Genomic DNA, 15,068 nt, shown 5'->3' with positions numbered 1-15,068 from the left:
TGCACGTGAGCAGCATTTTTCTGGGGCCGTTGCCGGGGAAGGATAGCTATATTCTCCGAGTCACTTGGGATATATATCTGCTGATCACTATGAAGAATCTGAAAGATTCAAAAACCAAAGTCTTGCCCTCAACTATGAGGGGAGGTAAGGAAGTGCCATCTAGCTCTACACTTGATTCACCTTCAGTTATGAGTATGTTTGCGACACCACCTCCTGCTAGAAATCTTGATATGTCGCTTGTGCTTGATGATGCTTATGATGCTACTATGCTTGATGCTGCTATGCCTGATACTACTAGAGATGCTATGCCTGATACTGCTAGAGATGATATGCCTGATACTGCTAGAGATTCTATGCTTGATACTGCTTTGCCTGATGATGCTAGAGATGCTATTTTGCCTGATGATGCTATGCTTGATACTGCTTTGCCTGATATGCCACTAGGGGTATTCCTTGATGCTCATATTGCTAGAGTTACTGCCAATGCTCGTGATGCCTCGGAAACTGCCGATACTATTGAGATAGAACCTGCTTTTGCTCCTGCTAGATCTAGCTCTCCTAGATATGAATTGCCTGATATACCTGGGGGTTATGTTATGGAGGGAGAGATAGCTGAGCATTTTCTTGCGTGTAAGGATGCCTATGACACTGAGAAATTATTTCTCAAGTGGAAGGCAAAATCTCTGAAAGCTAGGATGGAATACGACTTAAAGTTTGCCACTTCACCTATCTTTATCACCGATGAGGACTATGAATTCTGTGTCGACCCTGAGATAATATCTCTAGTCGAATCTGATCCTTTTCACAGTTATGAGTCTGAGACGGTCGTAGCCCATCTTACCAAACTACACGATATAGCCACCCTTTTCACTAGTGGGGAGAAGATCCGCTACTACTATATCCTTAAGCTGTTTGCTTTCTCTCTAAAGGATGACACTAAAGCCTGGTTCACATCTCTTGCTCCTGGATGTGTGAGTAGTCCCCATGATATGGTCTATTACTTCTGTGAGAAATATTTCCCTGCCCATAAGAAGCAAGCAGCCTTGTAGGAAATATACAACTTTGCTCAACTCCAAGAAGAGTGTCTCCCACAAGCTTGGGGGAGGCTAATCCAGCTACAGAATGCTTTGCCTGATTACCCTCTTAAGAAGAACGAGATACTTGATATCTTCTATAACGGACTTACCGATGCCTCTAGAGACCACCTAGATAGTTGTGTCGGTTGTGTTTTTAGGGAACAAACTATAGAACAAGCTGAGATTCTACTGAATGACGTCTTGATCACCAATAATGCTTGGACTATTCCCGTACCACCTCCTATGCTAACTCAGAAGAAAAGAGGTATTCTATTCCTCACTCCCGAAGATATGCAAGAAGCCAAGAAATCTATGCAAGAGAAAGGCATTAGATCTGAAGATGTCAAAGATCTACCACCTATCGAAGATATCCATGGTCTCGATAACCCGATACAGGTAGTAGAAGTAAATTCTCTGCGTAGGTTTGATGAGAGTGATATTCCTTTTGACAAACCTGCTAGCTTATGCTTTGATGAATTTGACAACTTTGTTGCCAAACAACAGAGTTTCAATGATTATGTTAGCGGACATTTGGAACAAAGTACTCGTATGCTTAGTCATTTAAGTGCTTGCGTAGACAGAAATGTCAATGATCTGAAGCTTCTGAGTAAACATGCCTCTATGATTACTACTCAGGTAAAACAAGTACTTAAAGCTCATAATGACTTGCTCAATGAATTAAATGACAACTCTGTCAGAGTCATTACTAGAGGAGGAAAAATGACTCAGGAACCTTTGTATCCTGAAGGCCATCCTAAGAGAATTGATCAAGATTCTCAAGGAATTAATGCTGATACACCCAGTCATCCTAAGAATAAGAAGAAGGATGATAGAAACCTACATGTCAGTTCACCAAATACTATCACACCTGAAGAACCAACTGCGTCTGATGCAGAAACACAATCTGGTGATGAACATGAACTTGGTGACAATATGGACAACGATATTCATAATAATGCTCAACCTAGCAATGATGAGGATGTGGAGATTGAACCTACGGTTAATCCTGATAACCCACAACCTAAGAGATACGATAAGAATGACTTCACTGCTAGGAAGCATGGTAAAGAAAGGGAGCCATGGGTTCAGAGACCTATGCCCTTTCTTCCTAAGCCATCCAAGAAAAAGGATGATGAGGATTCTGAGCGCTTTATTGAAATGATAAGACCCGTCTTTCTGCAGATGCGGTTAATTGATATGCTCGAAATGTCTCCATATGCCAAGTACATGAAAGATATCGTGACTAATAAACGGAAGATACCAGATCTTGAGATCTCCACCATGCTTGCCAATTACACTTATAAAGGTGGAACTCCCAAGAAACTTGGTGATCCCGGAGTGCCCACTATACCTTGCTCCATTAAAGGAAACTACGTAAGAACTGCCTTATGTGACCTTGGAGCCGGTGTTAGTGTTATGCCTCTCACTCTTTATCGTAGACTTGAACTAGATAAGTTACTCACTGAAATTTCTCTGCAAATGGCCGACAAATCAAATGCTTTCCCTGTCGGCATTTGCGAGGATGTGCCTGTTGTGGTTGCTAACACCACTATCTTAACATACTTTGTTATCTTGGATATTCGCGAGGACGATGCCATGGCTGTTATCCTCGGAAGACCCTTTTTAAACACTGCAGGGGCTGTTATAGATTGCAACAAAGGCAATGTCACTTTTCATGTCAATGGTAATGAGAGTGCACTTTCCGAGGAAACGATACCAAGTACATTGCATCAATGCTATCAAAAAAAGTTCATCGATTCTTATTGGGAGCTTTGAATGCCCTATTCCTCGTGTTAAGATGAAGTATGATTTGCTTGTTGGGGAGATTCATATCCCCATTGAGGTGACTTAGTGGCTGTTCAACAATTCCTCGTTTCCTTTTGCGATTTGAAAAGGTTTTGTCATGAGGATTTGATCAACCCCATTGACGGATTTCTTTTGATGACCATGAAATGGATGAATCAAAGAGTCACATACCTCTGTTCCAAGCTTTCACTTTCTGTTGCTTAGAACAAAAATGATAGATTTAGTTTAGTTTTCCCTGTTTCCTGTTTTAGCATCCCGGAGAAAAGTACCCCGAAAATAAAAGTTCTCCGATGGTCCTGAAAATCTAGTATGATTTTTTGGAATATTTGAAAAATACTGGGACTGAGAGCTGGCCTGGGGGCCACACAAGTGGGCCATAAGCCCTGTCGCCGCGGCCTCCCCTTGTCCGCGGCGACCAATCTTGTGGGGCCCACAGGGACCCCCTCCACTCATTCCAGCTCCCATCCTCTTCTTCTACCTCCAGAAAAAATCGTTTCGCAGCTCAAACCCGTGTTCTTGCTCATTTGGCTGTGATTTTCGATCTCCAAGCTCAAAGCACCATTCTCCGAACCGTTTTGGGGAAATTACTCCTTGGTAAGTGACTCCTCCATTGGTCCAATTAGTTTCTACTCTAGTGCTTTATCCTTCGCGTATTCTTGCTACCTAGGTGACCCTGTTCTTGAGTTTGAAATGTTGAGTTTAGCTAGTCCCAAGTAGTTTTAGCGCGTGATACAGTCTCTAGGCACTAGTAGGAGTAGTTGCTACATGGTGTGGTTGGTCTTTATTCACTTTTCTCTTGAACTTCAAAAATTTCAGCAAAAAGAAATTATGTTCAGGAGGAAGTTTCATGGTGGTTCCTCAAGTAAGAAGGGTCCCCGTCTTTCTATTCGGGAGCCCGATCCTTATCAACTAAGGGACGCACTGTTACAACCATGTGAATGGCCTTACGATGAGTTCTGATCGAATCAGGATTCAAGGATGAGTTTGATAAACTTGTCCGCAATGCCGAGTTAGAAGAATTCCTCCCAGATAAATGTGAACAGTATGCTTTGCTCACTGCCTCTTTTGCGCGTCGATTTAAATTTTCAGTTGGCCGTGACTCATCCATACTGTTTGATCTGTATGATAAATCCTACGCCATGGATTTGGAGGATTTCAATAGGATTTGGAAGATACCCGATGGGGTAATCTTAAAGATCCTCCTAAGTCTTCGGTTAGAGATTTTGTCTCTAGTATAACTGTTGGAGAAACTAGAGACATCACGCAAGCTACCATAGGAAGCATTCATTTCGCTGCCTTACACTACTTCGCTCTCTTCATAGGTAGATGCATTAACGGGAAGGTTGAACATTGTCACCTATGCGCATCCGACCTTAGTATCCTTAAGAGCGCAGTGACGGGTGACAAAAGCTTCAACATGGGAGCTATTATAGCAAGGAGGCTGAATAAGAATGCTATTGATGGGGATTTCTTTGGCGGCATCTATGCCACTCGCATAGCAAATTTTCTTGGAGTACCCATCCATGCAGGAGATCCCCCGCTCCATATAGCTTTCCATGACCGCGTCGCTATGACACGCTACTAGTTCCTTGAGAGGGATGATGAATCCCTCCTATACCGATTGATATTTAACTGGCAGCGTGTTTTCCATATTACCCTTCCTGCTCCTACTTTCTTTGACTTTCAGGTAAAACGGAGATACTACATAACCATAGGAGAGGCAGAGGAGTATGAGAGGGAGGCGACGGCTGCTCGTCTCCGTGAGGCAGCTATTCACGCAGTGGCTGCAGCGCTCCCGTATAACCCCGATTATGATTTTGGGTTTCGCCAGGACCGTCCTTGGGAGTAGACCAAGCTAGGACAAAAGCCTAAGCTTGGGGGAGTACGTGTTCTCACCGACTTTATATTCATGCTCATGCTTTCACTTTGTTAGCCGGTGTTTACACTTTTCCACTCTATTATCCATGCTAGTTTATTTTCGTTTTCTTGTTTTCTTGTTTTGTGTCCTTTTGAGAAAACCCAAAAAGATTTTCCATTCTTCTTTTGCTTGTTGGGAGTTTTCCCGTGTAAATAGTTTTCTTTTTCTTTGGGTCAAGGTAGAAGATATTGGTTGCAATGTTTAGTGGCTCTTGCATGCATACCTGTTTAGCTTGCAAAGAGCCATATTACTTTGTCTTCTCCTTTGTGTTTGCCTGCAGATTCAGCTTAGTCCAATGCACGAGCACTCTTATTATTGTTCACATCATTCGATCGTGCAAGTGAAAGGCAATAATGATGATATATGATGAAGTGACTGAGACTGGAAAAGCTGGTATGAACTCTATCTTTTTTGTTTTTGTAAATATGACTAGCTTGTCGTCACAGATTCAGCTTTGTTGTGAGAGAACCATGTTTGCAATGACAACTTAGAGATCATAGTTTCTGATGCCATGCTTAATTAGCTAGAGCTTATAATGGTTTGTATTGAATGCCAACATAGATTTTGAGATGACTATGATGTAGTATGATAGGATGGTATTCTCCTTCGAATGATCCAAGTGGCTTGACTTGGCGCATGTTCATGCATGTAGTTGAAACAAAATCAACATAGCCTCTGTGATGTTCGTGTTCATGGTGATTTATATCCTGTTCATGCTTGCACTCCATGTTAGTCAAACTCATTGCATCTTGATGACTATTGGCCTCTCTAGTTGGTCGCTTCCCAGTCATTTGCTACCCTTCACTTGTACTAAGCGGAATACTGCTTGTGCATCCACTTTCATAAACCCAAATGTTTTTCCATGAGAGTCCACCATACCTACCTATGTGCGGTATCTACCTGCCGTTCCAAGTAAATTTGCATGTGCCATTCTCTAAACCTTCAAGAAATAATCTGTTTTGCATGCCCGAACCGCTCATGGGGTGACAGGGGGCTATTGGTATCTTCCATGTTAGGCGTGTTATCCTTGACATGTGTTTATTCACTGTCATTCGCGAGAAAGGGGCCGGTAATTGGAATGCCCAGTTCCACACTTAAATTGAAAACATAACTGTAAAACAAGACTCCCCCCGGATTGATGTTAGCATGGACGGTACCAGAGGATTCGGCTAGCCGTGGAGTGTGATTGATTGGTGGTGGGGGAGTTAAAACTTTACTTTTCTGTTTGGGAACCGCCCTATAGCATGAGTAGCGTGGAAGATATTGAAAACTCTTGGTCATTGCATTGACAATGAAAGCATGCCACCCAAAATTATTATCTCTGTTTTTAAAGCTTGAGCTCTGGCACCTCTACAAATCAATGCTTCCCTCTGCGAAGGGCCTGTCTATTTATTTTCCTGTTGAGTCATCCTCTCCTTATATAAGCACCAATTAGAGAGCACCTCTGTCATTTTTATGCTTTGCTTTTGATTGATATTGAGTATGATTATGACTAGATCTTCGTTGCTATGAATTACAATGTTTAGTCAGCCCTTGATCTTTGATAGTGCTCTGCATTTATGTTTTGCGGTCTCAGAAAGAGCTAGCGAGATACCACCTATTCATATTGCTTCATGCTTGTTTTGATTGAATTGTTGGTATCTGAAACTCATTATTATTTGCTCGCTAGCGGATTATACCATTGATATTGTTGGGGAACGTCGCGTGGGAAACAAAAAATTTCCTACGCGCACGAAGACCTATCATGGTGATGTCCATCTACGAGAGGGGATGAGTGATCTACGTACCCTTGTAGATCATACAGCAGAAGCGTTAGTGAACGCGGTTGATGTAGTGGAACGTCCTCACGTCCCTCGATCCGCCCCGCGAACAATCCCGCGATCAGTCCCACGATCTAGTACCGAACGGACGGCACCTCCGCGTTCAGCACACGTACAGCTCGACGATGATCTCGGCCTTCTTGATCCAGCAAGAGAGACAGAGAGGTAGAAGAGTTCTCCGGCAGCGTGACGGCGCTCCGGAGGTTGGTGATGACCTTGTCTCTGCAGGGCTCCGCCCGAGCTCCGCAGAAACGCGATCTAGAGGAAAAACCGTGGAGGTATGTGGTCGGGCTGCCGTGGAAAAGTCGTCTCAAATCAGCCCTAAAACCTCCGTATATATAGGTGGGAGGGAGGGGAGGAGGCAGCCTCAAAACCTAAAGGTTTGGCCGAAATTGGAGGTGGAGGAGTCCTACTCCAATCCTACTTGGAGTAGGATTCCACCTTCCCACTTGGAAACTCTTTCCACCTTGTGTTTTTTCCTTCTCAAACCTTATGGGCCTTAGTGGGAACTTATTCCAGCCCACTAGGGGCTGGTATATCTCTTACCATAGCCCATGAGACCCCTTGGGGCGTGACACCCCTCCCGATGGTCCCCGGCACCCCTCCCGGCACTCCCGGTACACTACCAATGAGCCCGAAACTTTTCCGGTAATGCACGAAAACCTTCCGGTAACCAAATGAGGTCATCCTATATATCAATCTTCGTTTCCGGACCATTCCGAAAACCCTCGTGACGTCCGTGATCTCATCCGGGACTCCGAACAACATTCGGTAACCAACCATATAACTCAAATACGCATAAAACAACGTCGAACCTTAAGTGTGCAGACCCTGCGGGTTCGAGAACTATGTGGACATGACCCGAGAGAGTCCTCGGTCAATATCCAATAGGGGGACCTGGATGCCCATATCGGATCCTACATATTCTACGAAGATCTTATCGTTTGAACCTCAGTGCCAAGGATTCATATAATCCCGTATGTCATTCCCTTTGTCCTTCGGTATGTTACTTGCTCGTGATTCGATCGTTAGTATCCGCATACCTATTTCAATCTCTTTTACCGGAAAGTCTCTTTACTCGTTCCGTAATACAAGATCCCGCAACTTACATTAAGTTACATTGCTTGCAAGGCTTGTGTGTGATGTTGTATTACCGAGTGGGCCCCGAGATACCTCTCCGTCACACGGAGTGACAAATCCCAGTCTCGATCTATAAATACTCAACGAACACCTTCGGAGATACCTGTAGAGCATCTTTATAGTCACCCAGTTACGTTGCGACGTTTGATACACACAAAGCATTCCTCCGGTATCCGGGAGTTATATGATCTCATGGTCATAGGAACAAATACTTGACACGCAGAAAACAGTAGCAACAAAATGACACGATCAACATGCTACGTCTATTAGTTTGGGTCTAGTCCATCACATGATTCTCCTAATGATGTGATCCCGTTATCAAGTGACAACACTTGCGTATGGCCAGGAAACCTTGACCATCTTTGATCAACGAGCTAGTCAACTAGCGGCTTACTAGGGACGGTGTTTTGTCTATGTATCCACACAAGTATTGTGTTTCCAATCAATACAATTATAGCATGGATAATAAACGATTATCATGAACTAAGAAATATAATAATAACTAATTTATTATTGCCTCTAGGGCATATTTCCAACAGTCTCCCACTTGCACTAGAGTCAATAATCTAGTTCACATCACCATGTGATTCCAACGAATCCAACACCCATATAGTTATGGGGTCTGATCACGTCTTGCTTGTGAGAGAGGTTTTAGTCAATGGTTCTGAAACTTTCAGATCCGTGCGTTCTTTACAAATATTTATGTCTTCTTATAGATGGTGCTACTACGTGCTATTCGGAAATGCTCCAAATATCTACTCTACTATACGAATCCGTTTCACTACTCATAGTTATTCGGATTAGTGTCAAAGCTTGCATCGACGTAACCCTTTACGATGAACTCTTTAACCACCTCCATAATCGCGAAAAATTCCTTAGTCCAGTAGTTACTAAGGATAAATTTCGACCGCTGCTAGTGATTCAATCATGGATCACTTTCTGTACCTCTCAACAGACTTTGAGTCAAGGCACACATAAGGTGCGGTACACAGCATGGCATACTTTAGATTCTACGGCTAAGGCATAGAAGACGACCTTCGTCTATTCTCTTTATTCTGCCGTGGTCGGGTTTTGAGTCTTACTCAAATTCACACCTCACAACGCAACCAAGAACTCCTTCTTTGCTGGTCTATTCTGAACTCTTTCAAAAACTTGTCAAGGCATGCCTCTTGTTGAAACTTCTATTTAGCGCTTTCGATCTATCTCCATAGATCTTTGATGCTCAACGTTCAAGTAGCGTAATCCAGGTACTCCTTTGAAAACTTCTTTCAAACAACCTTGTATGCTTTACAGAAATTCTACATTACTTCTGATCCACAATATGTCAACCACATATACCTATCAGAAATTCTATAGTGCTCCCACTCACTTGTTTGGAAATACAAGTTTCTCATAAACCTTGTACAAACCCAAAATCTTTGATCATCTCATCAAAGTGTATATTCCAACTCCGAGATGCTTGCACCAGTCCATTGAAGGATCACTGGAGCTTGCATACTTGCTAGTATCTTTAGGATCGACAAAACCTTCTGGTTGTATCACATACAATGTTTTCTCAAGGAAACCGTTGAGAAAACAATGTTTTGACATCCTACGTGCAATATTTCATAAATAATGCATGAACAACTAACATAATTCTAACAGACTTTTAGCATCGCTACGAGTGAGAAAGTCTCATCATAGTCAACTGTTTGATCTTATCGAAAACATCTTTGCGACAAGTCGAGCTTTTCTTAATAGTGACTTATCACCATCATCGTCTGTCTTCTTTTAAAGATCCATTTTTACTCAATAGTCCTATGACCATCAAGTAGTTCTACCAAAGTCTACACTTTGTTTTCACACATGGATCCTCTCTCGGATTTCATGGCTTCCAGCCATTTGTCGGAATCTGGGCCCACCATCGCTTTCTACATAACTCGTAGGTTCACTGTTGCTCAACAACATGACCTCCAAGACAGGGTTACCGTACTACTCTGCAGCCGTATGCGACCTTGTCGACCTACGAGGTTTGTAGTAACTTGATTCGAAGCTCAATGATCATCATCATCAGCTTCCACTTCAATTGGTGTAGGCGCCACATGAACAACTTCCTGCGCCCTGCTACACACTGGTTGAAGTGATGGTTCAGTAACCTCATCAAGTTCTACTACCCTCCCACTCAATTCTTTCGAGAGAAACCTTTCCTCGAGAAAGGATCCGTTTCTAGAAACAAACACTTTGCTTTCGGATCTGAGATAGGAGATGTACCCAACTGTTTTGGATACTCTATGAAGAAGCATTTATCCGCTTTGGGTTCGAGCTTATCAGACTGAAACTTTTTCACATAAGTGTCGAAGCCCCAAACTTTCAAGAAACGACAGTTTAGATTTCTCTAAACCTCAGTCTATACTGTGTCATCTCAACGGAAATACGCGGTGCCCTATTTAAAGTGAGTGCGGTTGTCTCTAATGCATAACCCATAAACGATAGTGGTAATTCGATAAGAGACATCATAGTATGCACCATACCAAATAGTGTGTGGCTATGACGTTCAGACACATTATCACACTATGATGTTCCAGGTGGCATGAACTGCGAAACAATTTCCACATTGTCTTAACTGCGTACCAAAACTCGTAACTCAGATATTCATTTCTATGATCATATCGTAGACAGTTCATCCTCTTGTTATGACGAACTTCACTCTGAAACGGATTTGAACTTTTCAACATTTCAGACTTGTGATTCATTAAGTAAATACTCCTGTATCTACTCAAATCGTCAGTGAAGTAAGAACATAATGATATCCACTGCGTGCCTCAGCACCCATTGGATTGCATACATCAAAATGTATCACTTCCAACAAGTTACTATCTTATTTCATCTCAATGAAAACAAGGCCTTGCTCATGTGGTATGATTTGCATGTCACTAGTGATTCGAAATGAGGTGAGTACAAAGATCCATCAGCATGGAGCCTCTTCATGCAATTTATACTAACATGACTCAAGCGGCAGTGCCACAAGCAAGTGGTACTATCATCATTAACTCGTATCTTTTGGCACCAATATTATGAACATGTGTAACACTACGATCGAGATTCAATAAACCATTGAAGGTGATTATTCAAGAAAATAGAGTAACCATTATTCTCTTTAAATGAATAATCGTATTGCAATAAACACGATCCAATCATGTTCATGCTTAACGCAAGCACCAAATAACAATTATTTAGGTTTAACACCAATCCCGATGGTAGAGGGAGCGTGCGACGTTTGATCATATCAACCTTGGAAACACTTCCAACACGTATTGCCACCTCGCCTTCAGCTAGTCTCCGTTTATGCCATAGCTTTCATTTCGTGTTACTAATCACTTAGCAACCGAACCGGTATCCAATACCCTCATGCTACTAGGAGTACTAGTAAAGTACACATCAACATCATGTATATCAAATACACTTCTTTCGACTTTCGCCAGCCTTCTTATCTACCAAGTATCTAGAGTTGCTCCGCCTCAGTGACTGTTCCCCTCATTACAGAAGCACTTAGTCTCGGGTTTGGGTTTAATCTTGGGTCTCTTCATTAGTGCAGCAACTGTTTTTCCGTATCACGAAGTATCCCTTCTAGCCCTTGCCTTTCTTGAAACTTAGTGGTTTTACAAACCATCAACTATTGACGCTCCTTCTTGATTTCTACTTTCGCAGTGTCAAACATCGTGAATCGCTCAAGGATCATTGTATCTATCCTTGATATGTTATAATTCATCACGAAGCTCTCACAGCTTGGTGGCAGTGACTTTGGAGAACCATCACTATCTCATCTGGAAGATTAACTCCCACTTGATTCAAGTGATTGTCGTACTCAGACAATCTGAGCACACGCTCAACGATTGAGCTTTTCTCCTTTACTTTGTGGACAAAGAATCTTGTTGGAGGTCTCGTACCTCTTAACAAGGGCACAAGCATGAAATCACAATTTCATCTCTTTAGAACATCACTTATGTTCCATGACGTTTTACAATGTTTTCGGCGCCTTGCTTCTAAGCCATTAAGTATTTTGCACTGAACTATCGTGTAGTCATCAGAAACGTGTATGTCGGATGTTCATAGCATCCACAGACGACGCTCGAGGTGCAGCACACCGAGTGGTGCATTAAGGACATAAGCCTTCTGCGTAGTAACGAGGACAATACTCGGTTTTACAGACTCAGTCTGCTAAGTTTGCTACTATCAATTTTCAACTAAATTTTCTCTAGGAACATATAAAACCAGTAGAGCTATAGCGCAAGCTACATCGTAATTCGCAAAGACCATTAGACTATGTTCATGACAATTAGTTCAATTAATCATATTACTTAGGAACTCCCACTCAAAAAGTACATCTCTCTAGTCATTTGAGTGGTACATGATCCAAATCCACTATCTCAAGTCCGATCATCACGTGAGTCGAGAATAGTTTCAGTGGTAAGCATCTCTATGCTAATCATATCAACTATACGATTCATGCTCGACCTTTCGGTCTCATGTGTTCCGAGGCCATGTCTGCACATGCTAGGCTCGTCAAGCTTAACCCGAGTGTTCCGCGTGCGCAACTGTTTTGCACCCGTTGTATGTGAACGTTGAGTCTATCACACCCGATCATCACGTGGTGTCTCGAAACGACGAACTGTAGCAACGGTGCACAGTCGGGGAGAACACAATTTCGTCTTGAAATTTTAGTGAGAGATCACCTCATAATGCTACCGTCGTTCTAAGCAAAATAAGGTGCATAAAAGGATTAACATCACATGCAATTCATAAGTGACATGATATGGCCATCATCACGTGCTTCTTGATCTCCATCACCAAAGCACCGGCACGATCTTCTTGTCACCGACGTAGCACCATGATCTCCATCATCATGATCTCCATCAACGTGTCGCCATCGGGGTTGTCGTGCTACTCATGCTATTACTACTAAAGCTACTTCCTAGCAAAATAGTAAACGCATCTGCAAGCACAAACATTAGTTATAAAGACAACCCTATGGCTCCTGCCGGTTCCCGTACCATCGACGTGCAAGTCGATATTAACTATTACAACATGATCATCTCATACATCCAATATATCACATCACATCGTTGGCCATATCACATCACAAGCATACCCTGCAAAAACAAGTTAGACGTCCTCTAATTTTGTTGTTGCATGTTTTACGTGGTGACCATGGGTATCTAGTAGGATCGCATCTTACTTACGCAAACACCACAACGGAGATATATGAATTGCTATTTAACCTCATCCAAGGACCTCCTCGGTCAATTCCGATTCAACTAAAGTTGGAGAAACTGACACACGCCAGTCATCTTTGAGCAATTGAGTTACTCGTAGCGATGAAACCAGTCTCTCGTAAGCGTACGAGTAATGTCGGTCCGAGCCGCTTCGATCCAACAATACTGCGGAATCAAGAAAAGACTAAGGAGGGCAGCAAAACGCACATCACCGCCCACAAAAACTTTTGTGTTCTACTCGAGAAGACATCTACGCATGAACCTAGCTCATGATGCCACTGTTGGGGAACGTCGCATGGGAAACAAAAATTTTCCTACGCGCACGAAGACCTATCATGGTGATGTCCATCTACGAGAGGGGATGAGTGATCTACGTACCCTTGTAGATCATACAGCAGAAGCGTTAGTGAACGCGGTTGATGTAGTGGAACGTCCTCACGTCCCTCGATCCGCCCCGCGAACAATCCCACGATCAGTCCCACGATCTAGTACCGAACGGACGGCACCTCCGCGTTCAGCACACGTACAGCTCGACGATGATCTCGGCCTTCTTGATCTAGCAAGAGAGACGGAGAGGTAGAAGAGTTCTCCGGCAGCGTGACGGCGCTCCGGAGGTTGGTGATGACCTTGTCTCAGCAGGGCTCCGCCCGAGCTCCGCAGAAACGCGATCTAGGGGAAAAACCGTGGAGGTATGTGGTCGGGCTGCCGTGGAAAAGTCGTCTCAAATCAGCCCTAAAACCTCCGTATATATAGGTGGGAGGGAGGGGAGGAGGCAGCCTCAAAACCTAAAGGCTTGGCCGAAATTGGAGGTGGAGGAGTCCTACTCCAATCCTACTTGGAGTAGGATTCCACCTTCCCACTTGGAAACTCTTTCCACCTTGTGTTTTTTCCTTCTCAAACCTTATGGGCCTTAGTGGGAACTTATTCCAGCCCACTAGGGGCTGGTTTATCTCTTCCCATAGCCCATGAGACCCCTTGGGGCGTGACACCCCTCCCGATGGTCCCCGGCACCCCTCCCGGCACTCCTGGTACACTACCGATGAGCCCGAAACTTTTCCGGTAATGCACGAAAACCTTCCGGTAACCAAATGAGGTCATCCTATATATCAATCTTCGTTTCCGGAACATTCCGGAAACCCTCGTGACGTCCGTGATCTCATCCGGGACTCCGAACAACATTCGGTAACCAACCATATAACTCAAATACGCATAAAACAACGTCGAAACTTAAGTGTGCAGACCCTGCCGGTTCGAGAACTATGTAGACATGACCCGAGAGACTCCTCGGTCAATATCCAATAGCGGGACCTGGATGCCCATATCGGATCCTACATATTCTACGAAGATCTTATCATTTGAACCTCAGTGCCAAGGATTCATATAATCCCGTATGTCATTCCCTTTGTCCTTCGGCATGTTACTTGCCCGAGATTCGATCGTTAGTATCCGCATACCTATTTCAATCTTGTTTACCGGCAAGTCTCTTTACTCGTTCCGTAATACAATATCCCGCAACTTACATTAAGTTACATTGCTTGCAAGGCTTGTGTGTGATGTTGTATTACCGAGTGGGCCCCGAGATACCTCTCCGTCACACGGAGTGACAAATCCCAGTCTCGATCTATACTAACTCAACGAACACCTTCGGAGATACCTGTAGAGCATCTTTATAGTCACCCAGTTACGTTGCGACGTTTGATACACACAAAGCATTCCTCCGGTGTCCGTGAGTTATATGATCTCATGGTCATAGGAACAAATACTTGACACGCAGAAAACAGTAGCAACAAAATGACACGATCAACATGCTACGTCTATTAGTTTGGGTCTAGTCCATCACATGATTCTCCTAATGATGTGATCCCGTTATCAAGTGACAACACTTGCCTATGGCCAGGAAACCTTGACCATCTTTGATCAACGAGCTAGTCAACTAGAGGCTTACTAGGGACGGTGTTTTGTCTATGTATCCACACAAGTATTGTGTTTCCAATCAATACAATTATAGCATGGATAATAAACGATTATCATGAACTAAGAAATATAATAATAACTA

The sequence above is a fragment of the Hordeum vulgare genome, chromosome 1H, assembly GCF_904849725.1.
Source record: "Hordeum vulgare subsp. vulgare chromosome 1H, MorexV3_pseudomolecules_assembly, whole genome shotgun sequence".
Classification (NCBI taxonomy): domain Eukaryota; kingdom Viridiplantae; phylum Streptophyta; class Magnoliopsida; order Poales; family Poaceae; genus Hordeum; species Hordeum vulgare.
This window is presented reverse-complemented; position numbering follows the sequence as displayed.